At 39.2% G+C, this 24,261-nt stretch overlaps 1 long non-coding RNA gene across 2 annotated transcripts; it reads left to right on the forward strand.

The window, feature by feature from the left end:
* The first annotated feature begins 10,507 nt into the window (after positions 1–10,507).
* Positions 10,508–23,319, forward strand: LOC128029197 (uncharacterized). Of its 2 annotated transcripts, none has more exons than XR_008187308.1 (2): positions 10,508–12,189; positions 12,347–23,319. It is a non-coding gene; the product is annotated as an uncharacterized LOC128029197 (long non-coding RNA). The 2 variants fall into 2 exon arrangements; XR_008187307.1 differs by having other exon boundaries at positions 10,508–11,438.
* Positions 23,320–24,261: the final 942 nt, after the last annotated feature.

Consider the following 24,261-nt stretch of genomic DNA (forward strand, 5'->3'; position numbering starts at 1 on the left):
ATCAATAAACTGAACCGAAAACCGTTTCTTTCGGACGCGTCCGATTCGAGAACCGAGGAGCTGATGAAACTGCGCATGCGTGATTCAGCATGAAGCCGAATGACTCACAGCGCGTCTGAACCGAACTGATTCTTTTGGTGATTGATTCTGAACTGATTTTGTGCTAATGTAATGAGTGCGGGTAAACCGAGGGCTTGAATGAAGGGCAATCTGACGAAACGTAAGTTCATTTAATAACAAATACATCGCAATGGATTATGTATCCGGTGAACTGTTTTTTTTTCAACCGGTTTATTGAATCAAACCGTCCGAAAGAACCGGTTCGCGGAAAAGAATCGAACTTCCCATCACTAATCCACACTGATATCCAGTGAGTGGTGCGTGTGTTTCGTCTGCAAGCAGGAGACTTCTGCCTGCCGGTGTGGTGCAGTAAAATGACAGAAGGGGAGACATTCATTAATTTATCATTTCAATTTTATGCTGGTTTTATTGTTACACATGACGTGGACTCGACTGTACTCGGAATATTTTCCGAGTCCAAAATGTTCAAGTCCATGTCAAGTCCGAGTACAAATTCACCCGAGTGCGTGACAAGTCCGAGTTCATTCAAAATTGGACTCGAGTCCGGACTCGAGTCCGAGTCCAAGTTCGAGTACCCCAACTCTAATATTGACCCGTCATTGGGTGATGTAAGAAAGGCCACATCTATACACCATGTTCCACATTAATTAAATGGATTGGATACCTCTTGTTTTTGGAAAGATTTATTCCAGGTGAGCTTAAAGTGAAAGTCTTTGAACAAAAGACCACATGCTTCTGGCTGATGTTTTGTTTGTCTTCTTGATGCATTCTCTGGACTCTGTAGGAGTACAACACCTGTGTTATTTGACCTGCCCTTTGTTGCTTCTACCCAGGTGTGACCATTTCCCAACTCAAGCAGCAAATATTTGCAGAAGCCTTCAGCAAATTCTTGGCATGTGCATGACGCAGATGTACTAGTGAACTCTCCCTCTCTAACACGTATTGTGTATCTTTCTTGCTCTATTTTTTTTCTTTTTCTCTCTTCCCATACCTAAATCTGCTTTAATCTTTCAGTATCTTTGGACTTGGAGAAGAGCTGGTTAATGCCTGTCCCCTGGGCAGAGACGTGAGGAGGATTGATGGCAGGAGATCTAATGTAGGGCGACAGGTTGCCTGGCTTGTCTGAAGGGGGCCAGATCAGGACCTCACATCCTTGCAACTTTGATTCAGCCGTGGTTTGCATTCTTTGAGATCTTTACGGCTGGTTGAGAAGGAAGAAGGAGAAGCTGGCCACGTTTCCCAGTGGCTGTGTGGTGGTATTGCCCACTCTGGTGAAGACTTGCATTAGTTGTTTTTTTTTTAGTTTTTTTTTTTCATTGTGCAACTTCACGCCTGTGTAGCATGATCTGCAAGCACTTGACTGCTGACTGTCATCAGATATACCAGGCACAGGCCAAAAGAGCTTGTACGTCAGTTTCCACTGTTACAATCAAGGGTTGTTCAAAAGAGATAGGATTAAACATCTAAAGTAATAACACAACAAATTTTAACGGTGTCTTAGTATATGTGACTATTGTAACCTTTTTAATGAAGGAGGAAATACTTTTCTATTTCCTTCATCGCATGATTGAACAACACTGCAAATAAGGAACAGATTGCACATGGTTTTTAATGCAATTTACGTAATCAGAAAAATACAATTTCAGCCTTTTTTTCACGGCTCACTGGAATAATAAACTCTGGTCAGTCACTGCCTTCAACTGGTGTTACATGTGGACTTGCACTCTCATGCTTCTCTCAAAGTTATGAACAAATGTTCAAAGTTATCTGATGTTTAATAACATTCTCAAAAAAGTTAGTTATACATTGTATAATGTAAGCAGCATAATTTGCATTACTTCTGTACATTATCAGTGAGTCAGTGAGTGTAAGTCATGCTTTTGAATGGAAGGTATTGCACTGTGTTGATGCACACTGCCAATTATAGAGCTGTCCTCTTTTTAGATGCAGACTTGAAGCACTCACATGCCTGGCTCCGTAATTAATCTGTCTGATTTATTGGAAACTTGCAGGGATTGCGCAGCTCCTGGCTCCCGTCCTTGGGATGTCAGACTCTGGCTGTAGAGGATATGGGGGAGGGTGGCCGGGTACCCTGGATATATCAGACATCTGTGTCTTCTGTCCGCAGGGCAGCACCTTTCCGCTTCTCTTACTCATAACAAAGCGATGAAGTGGGCCGGGCCCCACACCCGCATGGCCATCAGGCATTAGACCTGGAAAAGTACAGCACTTGTCCCCCAGCTTATTAGATGCTGTGTTTCATTACCTCCACATGAAATGGTCTTGGCCTGATGTCTCACAGCCCGCTTCCTGTCTCTCTCGTATCTTATGAAAAATCCTCCAGAAAAAAGCATTAGAAGATGCAATTAATTATTTATTTATTTGTTTGTTTGTTTATTATAGCATGTTTTATTAGCCTATAATGTACTTTAAAAGAAGAGGGCAACCTCAAGGCCAAACATGATATGAATTATAGAGAGGACGTCAACTGAGGATTAAACTCATCCATAGGAACTTAATGCTAAAAAAAAATCTTTAGGAAAGCTGAAGCTTGATTAACTGTGCTAGATATGTCAAAAATGTGGGTTGCTTAAGATGTATGAAGTACTTGTGCCACTTAAAATTAAGGATTCAAATTATCTGTGCATTAATTCAGAAATAAAAATGTAAATAAACAAAATGACAAACAAAACATTCAAAAATGCTGATTAAATTAATGTTTAAAATGTTACAAATAAATTGTAACAAATAAAATATTTGATTCATTAATCACTTTACAAATAGAAAATTAAATATACATTTAATGTTTTAATTATTTAAAATTAAATGTCTATTTATTTGAAGTTGCTTTGAAACATTATTTAAAATAATAAAAAGATACAAAAACTTTAGTTAATAAAATAATACATTAAACTTTTTTTAAAAGAGTTGTAAATATGTCTAAGTTAATTATTGAAAGTAATTACTTATGTTCCTTTTTATTTTTGAATACATTTTCTAATAAGTAATTATTTCATTTTATTTGTGGCCCTCCTGGCCTTCTGTAGAATATACCATACCACCATGTATAAAAATAACCAAAGGAAAATTGACCTTTGACCCACTGTATAAATCACACAGTGCTTACAAGAACACACAAGCATTAGTGGATCCCTTTATCATACTGTCTATAAACAGAACTTCCACTTATGTCCATATGGGTGTGACATAAACTTTTGAACTGAACTAAACAAGTCCAAATGACATTCCCAATCCTGACCACATATGAGACCAGTCTGTATAATATAGGTTTGGGAGCATTTACAAACTCACATAATGTAACTCAGCAAATATGTCACGCTTGACAAAAATGGAAAGAACAGGATGTGACAATTCAAATGAGACCTGCACTTCAGCATCTCTGTGAGAAATGATTCACATTCCTCCACAGATGGAAAATTCCCACAGCATCCAGGAAGAGGTTCTCTCACCCCCCACACTTACAAGTTGTACAATAGTTCTTCAGGATTGCTTAAGACTGGAAAAGGCCCTGAGTCATGGAGAGTCGCGGGATGTTGATGGGCATGAATTGTGTGAAGAGCTGATTGCTTTGGGCAGACGCCTGGTTGCTGATCTAAACCACTGGATGCGCTTAAATTCATCTGTGAAAAAGGGATGGAATCAATTTTTCCAAATGTTTTTGTAGCATTGAGAGTGCTTATCACTCTTTCCGTCACTGTGAGCTCTGGAGAACACAGTTTCTCAAAGCTTAAACTGATTAAAAATGATCTCCGAAGTACAATGACACAAGACAGACTTTAATGGACGAGCAACAATTGCAATTGAGCACTTTGCAATTGAGAAACTTGCTGAAACTGTTAAACTCAAGGACGCAATCAAAGCATTTGCTGCTGTGAAAGCCTGACGCGCACTCTTCTGAAATGTAGGCTATTAGTTGCGTGAATGTGTGTTTGTGTGTATCAGTCAAGAAAAAATTGAAACCTCTAGTACTTATGAGCTAAAAAGTTGTGTGCATGTTTAGTTTTATTCTGTACACTATCTATTATAAAACAGAAATTATATGCAGCTGTTGCATTGTGTACTTTTTTCACATTCAAAATGAAAACAAAAAAATCTGAAAACATGTTTGCACGTTTTTATTTAAGTGTAATTTTATAGATAAAGAAAATATTAATTTGTTTACAAATTACAAATTGTTTACAAATTTATCTTAAGGATACCTTATTGTGAGTGTGAGGTGAGGGCGGCACGATCGTGCTCTGCCTAGAGCGGCATTTGAGCTTGTGCCGGCCCTGCTTACAACAGAGGTGCACTGCAGCAGATATTACAGGTTACTGCTATGAAGATTAAAGGCATTGCCCTGGATATGAATGAGAGCAGCTCTGTCACGAGGCCCACGGGGCACATGGGAATTCTCAGGTGTCTTTGCTGTTTTCAGGGTGAGGTACGGTGGGGTGGTGCAGTGTCATCGTTTGGCGATGTGGCGCTTCCTTCCCAGCCTGCCAGGTTATGTAAATGTGCAGTGCTGAGCAGAGCACTGTGCTATAGTTGGAACACCAGGGTCTATTTGTGGAAAATCAGCTGGGCGAACTGCTGGATCTGTGTCAGACTGTAAGATTGGCGGATGGCTGCTTTTTTAAACAGGTGCAGGCTGTTTAAAAAAGTGTGTATTAGGGACAGGCTGAGGTCTTTACCCTTCTGCGAGAGAGGTCTTACTTGAATATAGGCTAGAATTATGCGCGCACAACAAACAGTGTTGTTGGTTGACACAATCGCTTGTGACACGTTTCCAAGGACATCTAGGATCTCAGAGTCAGTCGTATGTGATCTTTTTTTTGTTTTTTGCTCGTATTAAATAACGATGATCATTAAGGACAGAATTGTTGGAATTCAAAAGAAAAACTCTATATTGTGCACAGCATGACATGGGTGACCTAGTGGGCTAAGGCTGCTGGGAAGTAAATGTGGGTCACGCACACCCAAATCACTGTCACATGCTTAACTAACTCGTATCGCACCTCCAGCCATCAAGGCCATTACATAACCAACTGTTGATTCCATAACTCTCAAAAACATGTGCTGGTTAACTAATTGCCAGCATTGCAGTGATGCAACAACTCTGCTATAAAATGACCATATCATTTCGGAGTTGGACTCTCATTTCGAAACACGTTCATTTATACCGTAACATTTTATTTAGGGTAGATCATTCGCTAAACTCAATGGACTAGTGATGCAGTGGTGCACTTTAACTTCGTCTGGCTTGGCACGTCAAGTTCAACTCCTCTCTTGCAAGACTGCACCTCGGTTTCCACAGCGTGTTGTCAGATTTTGTATTGGTTACATTCCTTTGTTGTCTGGGTTGTCTTGATTAGTGAACATTAAGCTTGAATGTTCCCTGATAAAGAAATCAAGGCGAGAGGTTTGGGAGCATTTACGTTTGCTTTATTTTACTGCCTTCAAACAGAGTTTGGCTGTTTTGAAACTCAGCTTTTCAAGGAGAGAGTGTTCCGTTGCATGAACAAGGCTAATCATATCTGTATGTAGGCCTTGGCCTTGCTTTTGGAAAGGGAGATAAATTCCTATCAAACTTTCATTGCTGGGCAGGTCAGTTCACATGGCATGGTCAATAGAACATAAATACGGCAAATATGATGAGAAAACACCTGGACGTAATTATATTAAAACAGAACAGCAGACAAGTTTAAGGGGTCAAATGATGTGAAAAAAACTAGCAAAGCTACCCTAAAAAAATGCCCGGATCAACTCTGAATCACGTCATATTTATTATGAGCCTGTAACCTTTGTTGTAACGTAAAACCATAAAGATGCAAGGAATAATAAAATACTTGGGTCAATGACATGATGCTCATTCTTTATCTAATAATTTATTCACAAATAGATTAAAAATGTAATTTATACATATGATGACTGGAATATACCTCTGCTATGATTGTTTATAAAATCATGAGACAGTACACATTGAAAAACAGGTGTGTGAATAATAACTCATTTAAAAATCATCTCATTTTACAATTGTTGTGAAATGGTTTTATACATTTGATAATATTTTTACCAATGAATAAATACATTTTATCTATACATAATCCTGCTTACATAATCCTTTTGATTAATGATGAATTTTTCTGTTAGTAGCATATCAAATGCCACCGTTTAGATTTTCTGCGAACTATAGGGACTAATACAGATTGCCCTTGAATGCTGTGGTTCAGCATTCCTGTTTGTAGTCCTTTCCATGCACTGCGCTATAGGTCTTGCTGTGTTTCATGGTAAGGAAGGCTGACAGAATGCTGAATAATTCAGTTTAATTAAAATCAGGAAACAGTGTTCATTTCTTTAGCCGTGGCTTGATCATATGCTTACATACCAAAACTATCATTTTTAAATGTGTTGGTGATTCATCACACCTCGCATCCCAAAGTCTTTCCACTCTGAGTTCTCTGTTGTAAAAAGGATTTCCTGTAAACATTGTTTTAGCATGTAAAAGGGTGGAAAAACATGATAATGCAATGCTGTAGAAGTCAGCTTGAGAAGTTTGTACTGTGAGGTTAACAGCACATGATGTAAATATAGCTAGTGCCTTGTCACTGAGGTGTTGCCTTTCTGGCTGTTGCAACTATCCAGTTAAGAACAACATTCAGGATGTGGCTCAAATCCCCACTCATCTGAAAATGAAAAGCTTTGTGTTTTGTCTGTCCTGTGATTGTTTGAATATTTATGGTGATGTGAAACAAACAAGAGATTTATATTTCGCTGAGCAGCAGACAGTTGTCGTGTTCGAGGTTCCTGCCTTTGTGCAGCTCCATCACAAACCATTATTTTTGTTTAGCCAGCATTCATCATGACTGTAATTGCCAGTCATGTGCGGTTATGTGACATGATGGCCTGTGCTGAGTCATGCTGTGTCTATCATGAGTGCGTAGGTGTGGTCCTTTCAGAAAATGGCCAAAAACTGAAAGTTGTGCTCAGCCGTGTCACTTTGAACAACGTTCACAGTCCTGCTCGCAGGGAGGGGAACAGCTGCTGTGATTCAGGAGTGCGTATTTTACCCTCACCTACTTTTGCAGGGTGAGCACTGGCTCTTTAAATTGCTGTTAAGTGTCATCTCGCACGCACTTGCCGGTGCTTAGTCATTGGGTTCAGGCTGGTTTTGTAACCTCCGCCCAGCAGGACTTCTCATTGGCTTGAGTCTTCACTCAGTCGCTTGTGTGGTTGGCTGCCAGGACCACTAATCAGTTATCTTTTGCAAAAGTCAGCTCTTAAAGTTACAGTGGCTTTACTCTGATTCTACAAGGTGCTGTTTCACAGTAACAGGGTGGGGCTTGTCAAAAGTTGATGTATCTTGATAAGTAAAACATTATAAGAAATTAAATTTTCTCTAGGGTGAGTTACAAAGAAAAAGCCTGCCGCTGACAAATACTTATTAAACGTTTAAATAAACAAGAATATACTTTAAAATTTTAAATAAGTATTATGGACGGATAAATGCAAATTTGATGTGTTGTTGGGAACTGTTTGATTATTAGGTCCGTGAGAAGCGTCCTAAAAGCCAATCACACCCATGGGAAGTGCTACAGCAAACATGTGATGAAATGTCAACTGCATATTTTCACAAACTGACTACTAGAATGCACAACGTATGCAAAACTATATTGCCTCCAAGTTAAGAATATGCTAGTGAAAGTTTAGAGTACAATATTTATTTGACAAAATTTTTTTATATACATATATGTATGTGTGTGTGTGTGTGTGTGTGTGTGTGTGTGTGTATATATATATATATATATATATATATATATATTACTGTGTGTTTGTGTGTGTGTGTGTGTGTGTGTGTATAAATATGTGTGTGTGTATATATATATATATATATATTTATATTACTGTTATTGAACTATAAAAAGATTATCAATGCACAATTACCATAGACATAAGAAATTTTCATGTGAAAAGTAATGCCACATTTCTATTATTAAATCTTGTTTTATAAATTGATATTATATATTAAGGAAAGGATGAAACAGGATCCTTTCAGGACGAGATCATTTACATAATATTTTCTCATCATGGACGTGTATCGCTGTACTCATGCAGGAAGGCACTTGCCTGGGAGTGGGCCGATAGATTCCTGGAATCCATTTAAGGGCTGGATTAATGTATTCTAGGAGAGACCGGTTCTGTGCACCAGGTATATTAACACAACATTTACTATAAAAGTAGCATAACATGTTCACAAATTGTGTATATTTTGTCACATGGGGACAAACTGAGCGACATTTAATAGCTAAATTATAGAGGTTTGTTTTAAATCCCTTAACACTGTGATGTGTCTAATAGATAGGAACATGTCCAGACAGTGGGCCAGAGCTTTCATTAATGTATTTCACCTAATCAGGATCAGGGAGAGAAAGTACCCTCCAGGACTTACACCAGATATACTTAATGTCTGCATTATGTAACAGGATGGTGGATGTCTCACAGATAGCACCTGTGAAGATAAAGCACATTTGTATGACATTTATATTTGGAATATTGTGGCTGGGTTGTAATGACCTTTCTACCAAAGTTAATAACACTTTTTTTATATATAAATTATAAATAGATTTTCAGGAAATGTTAACCATATGGGAACAGGACAGGAAACTACTTTTCCAAGGTGTTTGTCACCATCGCCAACACAGTATCCAACCAAAGAGTCTCCAATCAGATCTGAACGCATTAACTTCACTAAGTATTTCCTTCTTTAACTCTAGGTAACCTCTAATATTATAGCTCATGGTGTTCAGTTAATAGTTTTTGATAATGTATAATAATTCCTCAAATTAGTTTGAGAAAATGAGTTGCTGGACTTGATCCCAGAGTTAGGCTGGTACTTGATACAGATGAACTTTTTGAGCAGGTTTGCCGGGCAACTTTCTTTGAGCAATATTGCTTGGACACTTTGCCTTTGAGGATGGGAAGCAAATTTCTATCTGGATACTTTAGATTTATCGTATGCCCTGTGTCTCACCTTGTTGCCCAAAGTTGCCCAGCAACATTGTTCAAAAAGTTCCCTCATGTATCATCAGCCTTTGTGGTGTGGGAATGTGGAATGAAATGAGGCACTGCCCTTATGACAGTAACCGGGCAGTTGGACATTAGTCATGTGGGAAAAGACCCTCTCAATCCCTCAGTTATGATATATATGATAAAATGCATGCACTTTTTTTGTACTTTTTTGAACTGACTGTGCAGTACAAGAATTATGAATGGAATGGCATTTAAATTCTTGAGTTAATGCACATGCATTGCATGTATTTTTTTTTTTTTGGGGGGTTACACACAAGCAAGCGTTTAAGTTAACTTGTTGTTATTGATAATATTTTGGAGTTTCTGAAACCAATGTCCACAATAACACTAAAAAACTAATTCTAATTATCCTCCTCCTGAATTCCATACAACACAATGTTCCTTATTTCTCCTCCATTATCCTATATTTGTAGCAAAAAACAAAGGACGGCAATGTCTACAATTCTGATTGTAGAATAAAAGCCTGTATTTTTCTATGGTTTTCTCTCCATCAGTGGCAGGAATTTGCATTTTTGTTCAAAAATCCCTCTAGATTCAGCAAGCCACCAATTAAGGTTTCCGTCCACAAAATGAGCAATAGCATAAATGGCAGTCAGCTTTAAATTTCTCCAGAAACCTCAGGAATCATTTTTATAGAAAATGAAATGCAGCATTTTTCCTCACTGAGTTTTCCACCTGACTACTGTCGTCAGTTCTGCATATCTTGAATTCACTCTGATTCATTCTATTTTGGCCTATTCTACTTTAATGCCATTGTAGAAATTTGCATTGAGCCATGTTAAATAATTCCACAAATATCTGATAACAAGTGGATTACAGAAATAAAGGGGACATTCCTAGTCATGTGACCTCAACATGGCAGCCATCATATCACAGACCCTTACATGTAAACTAAAACAGCTTATATAATATAAGTCTTCATTTTATGTGAGTGTAGCCTGCATCGGGTTTAAAGATAATTTTATTCAATTATTTGTGTAAAATCATTTTAATAGGGAAGATTACTAAGGTTGGAAATATAACAGAAAATAATGTGGACATGACTATGGACCTATTAAAAAGAATTTGCTCACAGCTTGAGTTATGTCTCAAAAACAAGAGTAAAACAACGTCTGTGGAAATTTTAAAGACATTACGCACAAGTCTAAATTGTATCAAAGTGAAGTAAGATTTAATAGGAGTCTGAAAACAGTTATCCAGTCCTGGTTACAGAGGAGCTCAGTCATTTGATCTTTAGAAGAGCCGTGAAACGCCAGTCGGGGAGAGACCGCGTCATTGGACAGTGTGCTTTACACCCGTCTGAGTCAGAGCATGGCATTGGTGTGCAGGCCTGACATTCATGATTGGTCATAAGTGGGCGTTCCGTCTGTTCTTTGACGTTAGGGTTTGATTGGTCAGCTGTTGCTCTTGGCGTCACTGCGCTGCCAGCTGATCGAGAGGAGAAGCCGGTATGAGGAGAGTTAAAGCGGAGACTGAGGACGCAGCGATATGTGGGCTAGATTGTGAAATTTAGGACGCAAGACTAATGGTGTCATGTTGAAGTTGAGTAATTATATTGTTAATTATTTCTGTAACACTGTCGAGTTGTCTTGAGTAGGTTAGGATTAGATATTTTAGCTAAGTCGCGCTTCAGCTCTTTGATGTCAGGAGTGATTTGAGGTTAAGGTGTGGCTTTCAGCTAAAAGACGATTTACTTAAATTGTAGCCGAGCTTATATTTAATTCTTCGACATTTAGCCTTTGTTTACAGTTAGAGTGAGACTCTAAAGTGGGCGAGAGAGAATGGAAATGGGATCGGGACATGACCCGGGTCAGAATCGAACTTGAGTTCCCAATGAGCTTTTAAATGTCGTTTGTGCGCCAGAACTGTGTCTGAACGGAGTCATGAGGGTTTTAACGGGTTTCGCGAGGATTTGATACGCGTGTCACCGGGGAGATATTTAAATCCAGGAAGCGTTCGGTTACACAACGGAGGCCAGTCGTTCGATTACCGTTGCAACATTCGTTCTAACTTTTCGGAAGTGTGTGAACCCACTTTAGAACAAATGGAATCTGTTACATTCCATTGGAAGAGATCGCGAGAGCGTTCAGAGTTGAGCCGTGCAGGGCGTGAGCCGCACGCTAGTAGACAGTCAGAATGAGGGGGGAAAACCATTGCGAAAATAAAGGACGTTACGCCAGATTTATGTGGTGACTGGGAGTTCGAACCGCTTTCCAGCGTGACATACGAATCGATCAACGAGAGAAATAGAGAATTCTACCAGTGAAGTAAGTAACGTTAGGTGTTGCACATTTCTCTCAAAGGTATTTGTCGAAAAACTCAATATTGCACCGATATCGATTTGACGCTATTTAAGTCTGAGAATTAACGCTACTGTAGCCTATTAACACAGACAGCTGATATTACAGTGGGCGTTGCACTAATTTCATTAAACTCATATCGCCTGACGTATTTCCTTCGTGATTTTTATTTCCTTTGCTTGTTTTTCTTATTTGTATTCTATTTATTCTAATTTTTAGCTTTCTTAAGAGGGCAAGGAACAGGCCTTAAAGAGATAATTAACCTAAATGAATATTTAGTCAAAATGTACTCACCTTCATGTTTTAAACCTGCATGAGCCGCATAAAAAGAGATATTACGCAGGATGACAGCCGTAGTCCCCATCCACTTTCATTGAATATAGAAATATTGCAAAGTGAAAAGTGACTGACCTCTTATTGCGCCTCACATTTTCTCGTTTTTTTTTTTTTAATACAGCGGATCGAAAGTTAACCAGGTTTGTAAAAATATGGGTGTTATTAAAGGACAGTGAACTGTCACTTTAAGATAAAGCTTATAACACGGCGAATTTGGTCTACGTCTGTTTAAGATGAATAACAGGAGCAACAGGAGGTTCTGCTTTAGTCTGCGAGAGATGGCGAAGATCAAAAAATTAGTTTGGGTAGCTGGATAGTAGTGTATAAGTATGGATTTGTCCATGACACAACGCTTAAACATCGTCTCAGATTCGTGATCATGGTAAATTCCTCAAGACCCCACCCTGTACGGTGCAATACTGTAGCTATATACAAGTTTTGTCCTCTTTTTCTCTCTCTCTCCCTCTCTCTCTTTGGGTTGCTTGTTTACTTTTTTATCGGTGTGTTTGCTTTATCTCACTTTTCCTTTTCACACACAGCCTAATATCTGGAGTGGAGACCTCCGTTTCAACAGTATGCCATTATGGATTTCTTCTTACATCTGAATGACGGCCAACTGCTGAAGGTAAGTTATGAAATATGACTGTTACGGGGGTGGCTTTTACAGGTGGTGAGAGTGATATGTCAGAACTGATATCAAATCATCTTTTCAGCTTCTACAATTTTTCTAATATATTATATCTTGAATTAGTGGATCTGTTTAAGCAATAAAATGTTGAAAAACATCCTTAACTCATGTTGATGCATCTGATTTAATTGGTTTCGTTGTTAATTGTTTCAATTAAAATACATTTTAAGTCATGACGTACCATACTGTTACCTACCAGCATTAGCAGAATTAAGATAATGAGTGAGGTTATGACGTTAAAAACAGATTGTCCTTTTAGTGATCTTTAATCTAAACCATACGATTACCTAATCTAAAGATTTATTATTATTATTTTAAGAAAGTCCTTGACTATTTAATGTTAGCTTAAGAACACTTTTTCCTTTATTTGTTGCTTATGAACTTAGAGCTGATTATGAAATCTTATTAATTTACTGAGACTTGCAAAAAAGGTCACATGACTGAATATGATATGCATAATTGTCTGGTTTTTAACTCTTGTTTAAATGCACTGAAACTACATTTAAGAAATTGATTTTTTTTTTTAATTTTTATAAATCAATGTTTTTTAAATAACTGTATTCAGAATTAATGTTTATTTAAATTCCATAAGTTTAAGTGGTAAGTTGTTCTGTCTACGCACCTTATTTAGGGGTAGATGCCTATTTTATATTTTCTCAAATGAAAACGAGGCTATACTGAGGTCTGTTTAATGTGTTATTGTGTAGCTCAGTCTCGATCATTCAGCTGATGTAACATTGTTTGTCTCTAAGCAAACTCTGAAAAAATGTGTTAAGAACTTGATGTATGACCTTAAAACAATATAGCCTATAAAGATTTTCCTTGCAGCCTTGTTTTAATTTGTGAAAATTTAAATGGCGTCCACCCTGAATAAATTCAATATGTCTGAATAAATTAAGGGCTGTTAAATGACGTACATGTCATTTGTATCCACTTTAAAATAAGCAAGTTCAGATTGAAATAGCTCATTAAAGAAGCAGCGCAGTGCAGTTTGTGGAAAAAAAAGGAACATTTGTTCTCCTGCCCAGGATAATCACCAACAGTAGAAAGGTTGGACATCTCACATCAGTGCGTAGAGGTCTAATTTTCTTGCAATCTTTTCAATGCAATGAGTTCAGTAAGAGCAATTCTTATTTTCTGATTCAAGTGTCTGTGGAGCTAAAGGTGGGAGTTCAAGAGTCTTTTTGCTAGAAAATATTTGTTTTGTGAACCCATTGTCTGCTCTTGCACTTGTGTACGCTGCTAATTGAGTTTATTCTTCATCCAAGCGTGGCTGTAAATATACCGAAATATAACAGAGGAGTTTGAATCTCACTGGACAGTTTGTAAACCAAATGGAGAAATCACTAAGAAGGATGTTTGATCGCTATTTAAGGTATCTGCCGTTCAAAATGCTTCCTCTGTTTAGTTTTTGACACTTATTGGCTTTACTGTGAGGCCATTCTAAAACATTGAACTTTTCTAAGTTCATTTTTTGCTGGTTCTTTAACGTTGGGCCTTCATGGAGATTCATGAATAAATCTGTTTGGAGAAAAAAAACATAGCATGTAACTCAGACAACTGCATTCGTGGACATGAGAAATGTCATATCATGAGAGTTTTGGAACCACACCCATTTTACACATTTTCACTTCTCTGCAGGCCTCTTTGAGATTAAGATTTTTTTTACACTCTCATTTGTGGACATTTAAAAGTTTTTTTTGGCATACATTCCACTGTTGCCTCCGTAATTGGTGCAGTATCGTGCAGCACAGGCTGTGAGTGGGGTTTTTTTTGCAGATGAAGCTCGGCTGTGACAGTGATTTGCCTGTTTGGCAGGTTGCTGTAGTTTTCTTGAGTGTGGGAGGGGTGGATCTCACAAGAAGGTCTGCTGTTGTCTCAAGGACAGTGGAGCTTCCCTTCTGTGCAGCCCCACAGTCCTGTGGGACCAAATGCTGGACGCACAGACGGGTTTGTGCTACAAGGTTTCAGGAAGTGAGCCTGCAGAGCTTCTGTCCACATTTTCGTCCCCCGTAACATTACGCAGTTAGATTCCTAGCAGTACCTTTTCGCTGCCTATTCGAGGCGATGATTCTGCACTGTCAGAGACTTGTAGACTTCTCGAGTGAGTTTGCTTCTGCTGTCTACCCTGAGGGACCTGTATAATCTCCCTTTGATTAAATGGGCTGCAGGCTTTGTGTTCCACACCGCCATGTAAGTGACCCAGTTTGGGGTTTTGTGCTATTGTTCTTCTTTGAATTTCTGTCCTCGACATGCAAGGCGGCGTACACATACGATGCCCCAAACTCTAAATATGGAGCTCTTTCATTCTATACAGAGAAAACATTTTGTATTTTTTTTTTTTAAACCTGTTGACTTCACTTGCGGACTATTTCTCTGTGTCTGTCTTTCTTTTAAGGCAGCCAAGCTAGTTCACCTCAGCAGTATAGAGTGTGAGCTGGCCAGCTCTGTGGGAGGGTGGAGTCAGTCCAGCACGGCGTATCTCAGACAGCATGGAGGGCCTCTGCAGACAGAATGGAATTTATACCATATGTACCAGGCATCCCAAGAATGCATGGCACAGAGACTTGACCAACGGAAAGAACTGCAGAAAGTGCAATGGAAAGGGTGAGAGACCGAGAAAAGAGGGCGGGAGGGCAAGCTGCAGGAATGAACCTGTTGAACATAATTCCATCAGTGTTTCTTAAGGAAATAATTAGTCCTTGGATAAGTGATAGATAGACTGTAGATTTCATATCTGTATATTTTAGCTATTTAACTGAAATAGAACATTAAATTAAAAAGTTCAGAAGTTTGGGGTAAGAGTTTTTTTTTAAACCAAATCTGACTATTAGATTGATTTCTGAAGGACCATTTGACACTGAAGAATGGAATTCTGACTGCTGATAATTCCGCTTGGCTGTCACAGGAATAAATTACATTTTAAGATATATTATTGAAATTATAATTTTACAGTATCACTGTTTTTACTGTATGTTTCATCAACTGTTTGCATCCTTGGTGAGCATAAGAGGCTTCTTTCATTACCATAAAAAAAAAAAAAAAAAAAAAACTGTTGAATGTTAAAATGGATATATTTGAATGGAGAAGCAGGATGTATTTGTGACGTCTGTGTTCCAGACGTGCCCTTGGTGAGTCTTCCTGTTTACCTCGTTGACTTCACAAACAAACGATCGTCATTGGAAAGCCCTTTGGGTACAGGTGCATATCTAAATAGCTTTGTGTCATTTTCAATCGCAGTACTACATACTCTCACCAAATCAGTTGCACTCAGAAAGTAATTTTGGCTGAGTCATTCGCCGTGCCATGGCACAGTATTAAAAGCATAATTTGAGTCAAATCAAAGCTTTTGCTTCCTTTGCTGTGCTGGGAGAGGCAGCTGCCGCTCTGATATCTGCTAACATTGATTCAGAGTTCGGCGGGTGGGGTGGGGTGAGAACAGGCAATGCTTTGTCATTACAACAACCGACATTATGAAAGAAGCTTCATTTGAGTTACTGCCTATTCATGGTTTACCAGCTGCCATCAGCTTCCTTTTGCATGAGCTGCTAATACAGAATGTTCTTCTGTAGAATGTAGTCCAGTGTAACCGCATTGGAGAGGAGCGGGGAGGAGGTCTGGACTTGCTAAAGCTATGTACTCATTCACACACGCGTACAAGCAGCAGGGCTGTAGAATGATGTGCCAGAACTCACTCTCTTATTTATTTATTTCTTTTTTTTAAAACTGAACCTAAATCATCAGGTTCACAGAACAAGGTTTAAATTGGTATTTGGCTGTGCCACAAGCTGTGTTTCACAAAATAACGAGAAGAAGCTGAAGCTTCGTTTTTAATCTTGCCCAGATGTTCTGCATTCTTTGGTGCTGCAATCTGCATTTCAGAGGAACGAGCTAAAGAAAGCACAATTACCTCCCAAGTTCTAAACTTCCCTATTTTTCTCAAGGCAGTACCTTGCATTATGTGGCAGTCATTGCAGTTCATTTATGCATGTGCCTGTGATTTCAGTGTAGTGTATGTATGTTCCATTCATTCCAGAAAGTTGTGACCCCCTTTCTAACAGCAGTGTGACTATTTGTGGGATGCTCATCGCACTCTTAAAGGCTCTGACCACTTCCTCTGGCTACATGTGTGATTCAGGAGCTCTTGTTCGAGATTTACAGAATCCCCACCCCTCAGTCTTGATGATTAGCCGGAGATTACATGAATTCCTGAAATGGCTTCGCCGCTTCCGCGTTGTCCAACAGTCATTTCCATTGTATAACCCAGATGGAATTTCCTCTTTAATATCAAACTATTTTGCCTGCATGTTTTTCTGTTTGTCAAGTGTCTGGAGGAAGCGGTTTAGAGCGGTCTGTCTTGGATGTCGGAGGCATGAATAGCAGGCAGCTCTTTGAGTCCTTGCACAACCATCATATTAATTCTGGGGAAGCAGTGACAGGGTGGGGCTGCTGGGATGCAAATGCACACTTAAATATGCCACGCCCCTTTTCCTTTGGGGTTCCTCGGGTGATATCTTGTGGTCTTCCTACATAAGATCAAGATTTGGCTACACATTTCAGATTAAGGCTAAGATTTCCTTCCTTGAGCGCTTTCTGTGGCAATGACTTGGTCATGACGTGAAGATTTGTGTTCATCTGAACTATATATAGACTTTTAATTTTTTTTGTGACCGTGCTCACTTCATCAATTTTGGATTGGCAGGGTAAGCACGCTTGTACCAAGACAAAGTCTGGGAGCTGAGAGGAGGAGCAGGATATATACATGAAGTCTGTGTCCCGGACGAGCCCTTGGTAAGTCTTCCTGTTTACCTTGTTGACTTCACAAACAATCGTCATTGGAAAGCCCTTTTGGTACAGGTAAATTTTTCTCCTTCCTGGTGTCTGCTGGTTGTTTTAGTCTTTTCATCTGTGCATTAGTGAATGGCATCCATTTATCAATCAATGTCTGCACTTCTCCATTTCTCACTGTTCCCTGCCCGCTGGTTGACTCATGCAGTGATTCATGGCAGAATTACTGGAGCCACCTCAGCATTTGAAGCATCGCTGTTGGAACGGTGATTGCCTGGTTTGATGTAGGCAAAGTGACGCCTGATTAAGGATGGAGCCGAAATGAAAATGGTCATTCTATTCTGTGCACATGTAAAGGCTGGTGAATAATGCACAAGACCTGCGGGACGTGGAGGAGAATGGGTAATGGAGTGGACTGGATGCAATCAGGCATTTGCCCTAAAGTCCCATAAAAACAGCTTTGGACACTCAAATCTCTTTCAGAAAAACTAAAAGTGGCTTTGCATGGCAGATTGGGATCTTTTAAATTCTGGTGTGTGTTTGTGGAAATTTGTTAAAAATTATGCAGCCACTGACTTCCGGTTTTAAAGAAAGGGCTGTTTTTTCCCCCACATGCAGATTATCTGCTTGCATGCTGTGTCATTTCACAACTAAAATGGATTCTCGTATCCCTCAGGGATTTAGCGGTTTCCTTCCAGAGATTCTTACTGCTTTCTGCCAGTTTATGGTTCCAACCTTGCATTTTTCCACAGTAGCAGAAAGAAAAGAGACTTTCAACTGCTGGGTGTGGTGTTCTCTTTCTCCTCTCATTTTCTCTACTGTAGTCCCAGTGAGAGCCCCTGCTTGACGGGACAAGCATGAAAGGAATGTAACCTCTTCACCATTGGCCTTGTCTCTGATGAATGGCGAGCTTGGGTCTTTCAATGCCGGTTTCCATTAATAATCATTATCTCGGCTCAGAAATGACCTTGCGCTGCTTCTGTTCAGATAAATGTGGGATTTCACTTTAATTAAAGACCCCCTCCCTTCTTCACCAAGCCCATTTGGTCACTTCCTGATTAGTCATCTGGAAGCTGAAGGGAATGAGTAATGCATTGATCCATAGCTCATTTTGGTAACAATTTATGTGAGCATTGAAGAATTTAACGACTAATGGCTAAATAAAGTAGGTGAATAAGTATCTGTTTATACCGAGGGTGTAACAGGACTTGCTTTGAAAAATCTGATCTGTGACCTCTTTCCATGGTCTTGCAGATGTTGGACAAGCCCATTTGACCCTATACCACCATCTTTGCCAGCTGGATTGAAGAGCACCTTTGTCTTTAACCTGCTGTTCAGTGTCTGCTAGTAATGTGAGAAAGCTGTCAGTCTTGGACACCATCGCTAGACAGCTGATGCAACAGTTTAGGTGCAGTAAGGAGCACTAGAAATGGAGGTATAACTGTGCTTTTTGCACCACCTAATCTCCCATCTTGAGCCATCAGTTGGGTATTGATTAATTGGTAAATTGGTAGGAAGGGCTATAGGGAAGAAAATGTCAGCAGAAAGTGCAGAGAGCGAGAGAAGGGCACATACTTCTCAATTTCCCATTGCCTTGCAGAGCAGCCTGACAGTAGTTGTTTGGGAAGCTTCCACTGATTTACAAATAAATCACTTCTTGGGAACACTGTGTTCTGTCCGACAGGATTTGTAGGCATTGTGTGTTTGTATATGTTGGTGATTCATAGTGTGTGAGAGAGACCGCAAGAATTTAAACATGCTCCATTGTGTCCATTGCAGACTACTTGTAGCCAGTTGCTCTCTGAGCGTCTTGACTGGGTGGGGACATCAAAGACCATGCAAAGGACCAGTGAAAATACAGGGTTTTTTTCACCCTAGGAGTGGGTTGGAGAGCAGTGTCTGGATTTTCCATAACTGCATGTTATCCAGCTCCATTTTGTCTGTGCCGCCCATTCTGTGGGGTTAAATCCATGGGTGTCACGATTTTAGAGAGCACATTATAGTGTGACTCTGGGCAGTAGTTTGTGATTGTGTTCAAGTCTTGTAACTGAAGCTGACGGCCCTCCCTTCCTGCAGTGTCCTGGACATAGGAGGATCTTATCTCCGCCTTCAGACAAAGGACGATTCAACCGCCCCGGTGTCTGATAACAGCAGACTTATGACCTAGCGGAAGGGGGGCACTGCAGCCGAATGTAATTTCCGTCACTGAAAACAAAATAGATGCAGTGAGCATCCATTTCTTCTGTGTCTTTGTTTAGACTCAAAATGGGTCAATAAATTATTTTAGTTTTATTTTTCTAATGTTGCACGTTATATCTATAGAATATTGGTTATCATCAGCTGATATTGGACATTTATGGTTATTTTAAAATGCCTCTGCCAAAACTCACTTAATGTAAAAAATTTTATAATACTGCTAAAGTAAAATCTGAAAAATGAATTTCCATATTTCATATTGTATGGGGTTTCCCTTAAGTCACTTGTAGCATTTACAGTGCAAACAATTGATTTAACTTTTAAATGTGTTTTTAATTTAGTGTATTTCGACACAAGTGTATTTCGACACAAGTGTATTTTAATATTGGTCATTTATTAAGTATCGAACATAAAATAAAAATCTTGTTTTTATCAGTATTGAGGACAATGTTCTGTGCATCCCCAGTCACATGTAGTTTAAAATCTAATTAGAGAGAGAGTGTGTGTGTGTGTGTGTGTGTGTGTGTATTATTATTATTATTATTATTATTATTATTATTATTATTATTATTATTATTATTATTATTATTATTAAGGTATTCATTCAATTAATTTATTTATATATGGAATGAAATTGGAAGTTTTTGGAATGTTGTCTACAGGAGTGTCTGAAATGAATACTAATGTGCATTGTGTAACATTCTCTACAGTATATAGTGAAAGCGCGAACAAGACAGCTGTTTTGAACACATTAATGAATGCATAACATGTCTGTCTTGTCCCAACACCAATCCGTATTTGTGCAGTGTGAACGCCCTGTGAATTTGTTTTTCTATCAGGCAGCTCAAGGAGTATGGGCAAATCATCCATCCATCCATGCTGTTTGGCAAGAGTTGGCATTTCCGAGTTGTGGGTGAGAACGTGTGTGTGGAAGAGACCGATGGAGCAAAGCTGAGTGTGTGTGGGAGTGCTAGTCTAGAGCCAGTCGGTGCTTTGCAAACTGGACCCTTTTCTGTGGTTCAGTGAGATCAGTGGGTCCTTAGAGGCCCTGCCCATCCAGCACTCGTCCTTGAACTGCAGCAAAAGCACAGAGCTTTATATCCTCCTTTAGCACTGTTCAAGATCAATGGCAGAGTGAGGCCCAGAGATGGCCTGTCTATGAGAGAAAAAAGTCAGAAAGGAAATGAAACCATACTTCATGAGCTTCCCCGAGAGAAGAGTGAATGGCCTGATTTTTGGCTGCTTACAGGAGATTCTTTAGTTAAATGAAGCAGACTTGTTTGAAAATGAAACTAAACCTTTAAGTCAATTGGATGAAGAGAGACTTTTAATTTGGTGTGAGTGTTAGATGGTCTCCTTGCAGAACAGTTCAAGCATGATCAAACGCTTGGGTCCTGTGCACAGGCAGCAGATCTATCTGTACTCCATTAAATGCAGGAGCTGAGCTGAGTGAATGAATGCTGAAGCAGTAGCAGGCCTGCAATACCTCAGGGGCAAAGAACACATGACTAGACCGCTGCTCTTCCTCTCTTCCTTTCTGTCTCTAGCGAGAGAACCCTAAAAGAGAATGTAAAATGCTCTTCATTTATTTCTTTGCTTACTGAATGCATTTATATATAATTGTTATATTTGTGTAATTTAATTTATTCTTTATTCCTAGATTGATTGAAGCAATGTTTCCTAAATTGGGATAATGAAGCATTTTTAAAAATGTATATACATTTTCTTTAATCCAATTATTTTTTTTTTTTATGAATGTTGAATAGCATATTAGATTTTTGCTTTGGTATCAAAATTGGTTTCAAGACTCTGTTTCACTGGTTTTGGTGTTGGCAACTGAATTTTACCTTACCTGAAAGGGTTAGTTCACCCAAAAATAAAAATTAGCCCATAAATTACTCGCCCTCAAATCATCCTAGGTCAACATGACTTTCTTCATTCAGACTAATACAGTTGGAATTATATAAAAAATTGTCTTTTATTTTTCAAGACTCTTCAAGTTATTTTTTCGTGTCTCACACGGCTCTGGGGGGTGTTGAACAAAGGCCTCCTGTAGAGAATCTATGCGTTTTTGTAAGAATTGATCGATATTCATAATTTAATAATCTCAAAAAAAAAAAAATTTTGTTTGTTCTTTTTGTTTTTTTTATTGGATGGGTGCTTTTTTATTACATTTATTTTGTCTGATGCATGCAACACCCGTTGAGTGCCATTTAAAGTGACATTTTATATAACTCTTTATATAACTCCGACTTCATCTGAAAGAAGAAAGTAATATACACACAGGATGATTTGAGGGTGAGTAATTTATGGGATAATTTTCATTTTGGGTGAACTAACCCTTTAAAGAAGAATTACAATGGACTTTAATATTTTCCTGTGTCCTTTTTTTTTTTTTTTTTACTGTTACAGCTAACTTGCTATTATTGTCCTATCTTATTTCTCCTCAAACTGTCCTTTCTTTATTTGCCTCTGCAGATCATGCCTTGGCCTATTACTACATTTTCTGCGGAGTATCGGGAACAGACTCTGGGAAGGCCACTGGCTGACCTGCAGCAGTTCTTCACTGGCAAGCTTTATGTCCTTGTGTACCAGCTAAAGCTGCCAGCTGAAGAACTGTTGTGGTTGGCTCTTTCCTGGCATGTCAGCACAGAGATGGCAATGCAGAGGTAACAGCATAATTCCAGACAGTCTATCAGGCAGTATCAACCAATCCTGGATCAGACGGATCCCATTTTTGCCTTTCCCTCCAGCAGCCAGCTCACGTGAACTGCCTGAGCTTGGCCGTTCGTTATTATGAGGCATAAACAAAGGCTACCATACGGAGTCCATGCTGACTCGGTCACATTCCCGGCCCGGTGAGGGTCCCTTGCCCTTATTTGGGTGTGGAGCAGGACAGGAGTGGCATTCTGTGCTCTCAACCAATCTGACAGAGGTGGCCATCTTCCTCTCTGATGTAGCAAATAGGGGACCTGATGTTTAGTGGGCGGAAACATTAAGTACTACTAAAATTTGTGTACTTATAGATGTTTCCATGCATTCTGGAGACATGCCCCTTAGGCGTTGATGTGCTTGTGTGTTTAAAGTTGCAGGAATCCTCCAGGGAACAATGATGAAAGACTGCAGAGCAAATGTAGCTTCCTCTTTCCCTTTCGAGGCCATTCTATGGCGTGTGTGTGTGTGTGTTTATGTGTTTGTGCATGTACGCATCTAACCTTTATCACACAGATCTGCCTATATTCACATCCTCAACACGTCAACTGATCTTACGCAAGCCGTAAATTCCTCAAGGCCGACTTCTTCAGCACAGAAAACAGGATATGAAAATACATCCCTCTAAATCCTCCCAGCCAGATGAAAACTGAGAATATTCTAGGTATTTAGCAAACCCAGATGCCGCGTGCCGGAAATATGCTCTTCATTCCTTGCTCTCCAAACATCTACAAGATCTCAACAGGTTCTCATACGTCACAGTTTTGCACATGTAACCATACCTTCTCTCAAGTGCTTCTTCAGGTCATGGGCGACGATCGCCTATGTGATCCTCTCTAGTCTAATGTCAATCTGTCCACAAGTGCATTAAAAGATTGTTGAGGGTCGTCGTCTCAGCTGCTCTTAAAGAGACGGCTCACGTAAGAAGCTCGGCCTGTCTGTGTTGCAGGTGTACTTAGGCCGTGGTAAGTACAGTATGCTTCTGTCAGAAATTCCTCTTTAAAGTCAGTCAGTGAGAGTTGACAGCTACATTTAGATTAGATTACTATGAAGGTCCAAATTTTCAATATGGAAAGTGTGACTGAATGATATGATGCTCAAATAAAGAAGTAAAATGGCTTTTGGGAAGACTTGCCTTGTTTATTTTTACTTAAAATGAAATGTGTGACACATTTTGTTATGGTACTAAATTCTGTATGAATGTGAACAGGATTTCTACATCTTAGTTTTTCTTGTTGTATTTGTGAAAGCTTTACAAGGCAGAGATTCAGTTGAATGTAGGATGATTAATCTTCTTATGGTGGAGCCGTTTTACAGCTAGGCCTTTAAAGACTCTTTCCCATCATTTAATACAGTGGTACTAATTGATTTCACTTCTAACTGTGATACAAAACACTAAATCTAAATATTATTAGTCGGGGAATTGTTTTTCATTGAATCTTGCCTGTCAAATAATTCTTTAAAGGGACCGGCCAAATGGCAGCATCTTTTGCACGCTACGATCCCCATAAACTACTGACTTATGTCAATGCAGTTTGCTCTCGTACGAGGTACAAGTCGAAATATATTTTTGCAGACCTCTTGCATTGAACTGGAACCAATGTGAGACAGGTCACAGAGCCCTTTTTGTTTAATTAATCTTGAGCTTGAAAGGGCCCCACTAGTTCAAAATAATCCCAAATGGCAGAGGTCAGATACCTCACAGTTACTTTGCACCAGGGTGAAAGGTGCTCAGATCACTGGCAAGGGATCTTCCATGTACTTTCAGTTCTCTAGATAATGTATAAATTGAACAGGGCCTTAACCACACATACTGTACGATGAACCGTTTGCCATTCAGGAGTCCGATGTCTAATTTATAATGATGTATAATGTTCCTCAATTTGAACATACAGTTTCCAAAGTGTTCTTAAAAACGTATCTATAGATGCACAAAAAAAGAAAAAGACGTTCTGGTTTCTGTACAACATGTTGTTTTTTTTGTTTTGTTTTTCACCTTTGTTTAAACGGGAAAGTCACATTGAGGTTAAAACCTCTTTTACAAGTGAGACCTAGTCAAAACAGGGTCGG

Source organism: Carassius gibelio, chromosome A15, assembly GCF_023724105.1.
Source record: "Carassius gibelio isolate Cgi1373 ecotype wild population from Czech Republic chromosome A15, carGib1.2-hapl.c, whole genome shotgun sequence".
NCBI lineage: Eukaryota > Metazoa > Chordata > Actinopteri > Cypriniformes > Cyprinidae > Carassius > Carassius gibelio.